Source organism: Wolffia australiana, chromosome 8, assembly GCF_029677425.1.
Source record: "Wolffia australiana isolate 7733 chromosome 8, ASM2967742v1".
Lineage (NCBI taxonomy): Eukaryota > Viridiplantae > Streptophyta > Magnoliopsida > Alismatales > Araceae > Wolffia > Wolffia australiana.
In genome coordinates, this window is record NC_135842.1 from 2,174,594 (window position 1) to 2,179,881 (window position 5,288).

Here is a 5,288-nt window from a genome sequence, read left to right on the forward strand (position 1 = left end):
AGAAAGACAATCTTATGATCTCCCAACTAGAGAAAACCGCTAAAGTATTTGCATAGGACCCACCGCCCAGGCTCCCTTCTCCCTTTATAAAAACAACTGACCTCCCTCCACAGCCCATCATCAACTTCTCTCTTCAGCTCTTTATCTCTCTACAGCTCTTTATCTCTCTACAGCTCTTCTTCTCTACAGCTCTTCTTCTCTTACAGCTCTACATCTCGCTCTCTAACTCAGGAAAGAAGAAGGCAGAAACAAGCCAGGTTTTCTCTCTACACATCCAGCCATGGCACCAGCGGCGGGCTTCGTACTCGGCGTTCTCCTCTTCGCGACGGTTCTCCGGTCGAGCGCCGCCCAGGGCGGCTGGCAGAACGCCCACGCCACCTTCTACGGCGGCGGCGACGCCTCCGGCACAATGGGTACGTATTTCCCCTCTCCTTGAGAGATAGATAACGAGATGCGCATGAGAAGAGAGATGGACAGATCGCCAGTTTCTGTGAGGATCGATCCTTTCTCTCTCAGCTTCGGTTGCCAGAGACAGATAGGCAAGTAAATAAAGAGATGATAAAAATTGGGTAGCTAGATGGAGAGACATCGGTACCCAATAAACATAACGAGGAGTGACTGAGTGGCAGAGAGGAAGAGAGATAGATGGACGGAGAGAAAAACAAAGAGAAGAGATGAATCTCCGCATCGCTTCTCTAGAAAATCATGACCCAAAAGAGTTCTCGAGTTTTAGAGTTCTAGAAAAGTAAATAAATGTAGAGAACTGTAACGAGAGATAGCGAGCTGTACAGAGTTGTAAAAGAGATAGAGGGAGAGCAATGGAGGGACGTAGAGAAATATAAAGGAGAGAGTACTAGAGACTGATATATGTAGAGAGTTGTAGAGGGAGAGATAGGTGCAGAGATTTGTAAAGAGAGAGTGAGGGTGTAAAGACAGAGATAGACACAGAGGAAGAAAACTGAACTAAAAATTGGATAATGATGCAGGTGGGGCATGCGGATACGGAAACCTATACAGCCAGGGTTATGGGACGAACACGGCGGCGCTAAGCACGGCGCTGTTCAACAACGGGCTGAGCTGCGGATCCTGCTACACGATCAAGTGCGCCGGCGACCCAAAATGGTGCTTACCGGAACCATCACCGTCACGGCCACCAACTTCGCCCGCCCAACCCTTCCATCCCCAGCGACAACGGCGGCTGGTGCAACCCCGCGCGAGCACTTCGACTTAGCCCAGCCCGCCTTCCTCAAAATCGCCCAGTACCGCGCCGGCATCGTCCCCGTCGCCTACCAGCGCGTCCCCTGCGTGAAGTCCGGCGGAATCCGCTTCACCGTCAACGGCCACAGCTTCTTCAACCTCGTTCTCGTCACCAACGTCGGAGGCGCTGGCGACGTCGTCGCCGTTGCCTTGAAGACTCCCACCTCCGACTGGCAGGCCCTCTCGCAACTGGGGCCAGAACTGGCAAAGCAACGCCAACCTCGGTAGCCAGAGCCTCTCCTTCAAGGTCACCACCAGCGACGGAAGGACGGTCGTCAGCTACGACGTCGCCCCTCGCGGCTGGTCCTTTGGCCAGACCTTCGAGGGCAACCAGTTCTAGCCGGTTCGGGCTGCGGCGCCACGTCTGGAGCCCGCCTGCATACACTTTAAACTGTTTTACCGATTTGTATTATTCATGGAATGGGTGCCCTCGGCTGGCCCTGCCGCCATTGGCAGGCCCAAGCTGAAGGGGTGATCTTTAGTGGTAGAAGAAAGTGAAAGAAAAGAAATTGCGTCAGCAGAAAACATCGTATCTATTGAATAAACAAATGTCCTTCCAAATTTAAATGCCCTTCTATCGACAATTCAAAGTATGCAGAAGACCAAGGAAACCTAGTGGAAAACATATAATTAGACATAGAATGGAAAAAACCCTCAAAACCTAAACGGCCTACTCTCATGTAATTTACGTGTTTAATATCACTCAAATAAAAATAAATCATGGTTGTGAAGGGTTTAAATAATCTATTACACCCCTAGGACGAAGTGTAATTTTGTTTTTGTATTTGATGGCATTTTATTAATTTTTTCTGACATTAATTTTATAATTTTAAATGCTAAAAACAGAAATTACCTGCTCCGCGATCACTGGGGCGACTGCGGCGGTGGCGTTGGTAGAGTGGCGGCAGAGCAGAGACGCGGTGGTGAAGCGACGTTGGAGCATCAACACAACGGTGGCAGAGCGGTGGTGGGATTATATATTCTTTTAATCAATGAATATAATTTTATTGTTTTTTTCGGTTTTTATATGGCGGTTCGACCTTGTTCGATCCAGTTTCGACCAGTTCAAACTGGTTGACCTCTTTTGACTTACCAAAAATCAAGTAAGTGCTCACTGTTGATACCTCCGTGCCCGGTGGGTGCAGCTGTGGCGAGCGCGCGCGTGACCGCGGGCAAGTGTGTTTCGCTAAGACGCGTGCTGCCGTGCAGTGCACACCAATGGACAAGGACAGCGAAGATAGAAATAATTTGAGTTTGAAAGGTTCAAAGTGAAAATTTTAATGAAAAGTTTCTAGGGACGAAGTGGAGAGAGCAGCAGAGTCTAGAGAGCAATAGAGATGGATTTAGAAAGAGAACAAACGGTTTTAGGGAGAGAAAAGGTCCAAATGAGGAGATAGAGAGATAAAATGAAGAAGAGGGTAGAAGGAGTTTGAGATGGAATTTGAAAGTGCAAATGAAGGAGATTTTTCTATGAAATTGGGGAGGATGAACTTGGCCTATGGATGAAGTCTAGGTACAGAAAGGGTGGATTCTAGAGAGAGAAAGTATGGAAAAATGAGTGTTTAGAGTGAGAAAGTGTTGTTTTAAAGGGACGATGGATAGATAATCATGGGAAAATGTAGACCTAAGTTCTTAAAAACCTCAGTGGAAGTTTACTGAGCCCTCAATGCTTCCTCTCAAGTCTGAGTCCTTAGATTTTTCCAGGATAAGGCATTTCTCAATGCATTCAATAGATGTGGCTAAGAGAAAACTTCAATAACCTTACATTAAGCATGTAGAACAACCTGGATTCTGAAATATGCCTTATCTTGCTAGCCAGCCACTTGCTAGAGCACCTCCAGAACGAGGGGAAATGAAGGAGAAAACAGCATATTTATACATTGGAACAAATACTAAAATACCACTTTGGGCATGTTCTATGCTCTTTTCTTGCCCTTTTGCCTCTTTTTATCCATTGATTTAGAGCTTCCCGTAGTAATCTTTAGCTTCTTTCTTTGTAAGTCTTTTGAAGCCCAATGGGCATGCCAGGTTGTGGCCCGTTTCCTCAGACCTCTCTTTTGTAGGCCCACAGCACCTTTTGCACCTTTCTTGCCCCTATTGAGAATTACTCAACTCTCAAAAAATTTCCAACTCTTTAAGAATTACCATCTTCTCATTCATACAAATTCTGCACATGTGAAACTATAGAATACGCATCAGCAATACAATTTATTGACTTCAAAGAAGTCAAGGAGTTTAGTAAAAAATAACCATAATGTGCAAAAATTAGAATTTACAGCTATTGCACAAATATTTAGTTCATTCAAGTGATAAAATGATAAGTTAATAATACCAAAAATCCTAAACGTATGGAAATATACACGGTTTATCATGTTATTAGCATGCAAGAGCGGTGACATCTCGATATAATTTTTAAATATCTTATGCAGCGCATATATTATATAGTTATAATCCTTTCAAATAACCCTTGTGAGACTAATGCGTAATCCTTTTTTCCTAGAACATGTGGTGCGATCTGGACATTCCGTCTAGATCGTATGGTGAGAAAGGCCACCGCTATTTCTCCCTCATCCAATTACTTTTCTGTGCAATATGGCTGCCTAAGGACGCTTTGAGTCAGATTGTACAGCAGAGGATCACCCGCCCAACATTTTCACCCTACTCATTTTGATTGCCCATATGGCTCAATTTGGGCAGTTCTGTCCATATTGAATTGCTGAGAGAATATTGACATATGATATATGTGCATAGTGAGATCCATAGGCACATGTCCATCCTCCCAGTAGCTTTGGAGTATGGAGTTTGGCGGGCTGTTATCCTCTAAAACTTGTCATTGATTTCTTAAAGAGATCATATCTGTGCTTACAAACCTTTTTGGTGTAATAATTAGACCTTAATCACCTTTGCTCTCTCTATATTTCTACCTACGACTTGTCCTCAATTTACTCGTAATTATCAGATCTTAGACTTGTTGCAAAGCTAGTCCAGTTTCTTCCTAAATACATGATTCATATATCTCAGCCAACCTCATTTATTCATCTAATTTTCTGAATTACCTTAGAATGTTTGACATTGTTATGCCCCATTCCTTGTGGATTCGAACTCCACACGCCACTACACTTTGTTTTTAAGCATAAGTTCAGAGCGTTCTACTTGATTTTACTCACGTGTAATTTTGTGTTTTCAATTAACATAAAAGACTTGCCACTACACTTTATGCTATTTAAACTGTGCTTCTAGCTTTGTTTTTAAGTTTTTCAGCCCTTGAGTCAGAGCGTTTGGTGTGCTTGTGGGGTGCTTCTGATTGATGGTCCGACAACAATAATAGACACATGTGATAAAGTGATTTTTAGTACTAAAAATATACACATTTTAGAATTACTTTATTATTTTTATATCTATTTTTCTATAAATTTCCTTCCATATATTTGTTCTTAAAAATCTTCAACATGACCATTTGTTCTCCTAAAATCCTAAATAGTGCTTTAAGACTAGAGTTTATCTCATGTCGAAAAATGTTTTGGAATTATTAGTCCAGTAAACTTTAAGTGAAAAACAAGAAGAACAAAAAAAAAGTATTCTAGTGGCTAGTTGAATTAAGAAACACGCCAGTAGTCCAGCGAGTCACCAGCCAGCGAGTTCATGACACTGACTTTAGCCAGTAGCCATCGAGCACGGCCACACAAGGAGCCCACTGAAAACACCCTAAATTTGGTGTTTAATTCAATTTATTAGCATAAGTTTCTTCATCTAAAGAGTTTAAAATAGACTTGTTATCATATATTTACATGTTAATTATTATTCCAAGTGAATTCTGATTTTATTCTAATTTCATGTTTATTTAAGAATTTTATGGAACTTATTTAACCTTGGAATAACTCTGCTTAAATGGAAATGCAGGTTTAAAAAATAATTTTAATGTCAATTGACGTTGGATGAATTACTGAACATTCTAGATTTTTCTAGAATTTTATTGAATTTGTGTGGAATTGTTTCGAGGAAGAAATGAATTTTTAAGTAGAAAAGGATAT

At 42.1% G+C, this 5,288-nt stretch overlaps 1 pseudogene; it reads left to right on the forward strand.

The window, feature by feature from the left end:
- The first annotated feature begins 213 nt into the window (after window positions 1-213).
- LOC144706696 (expansin-A10-like) lies at window positions 214-1,682 on the forward strand (annotated as a pseudogene).
- Window positions 1,683-5,288: the final 3,606 nt, after the last annotated feature.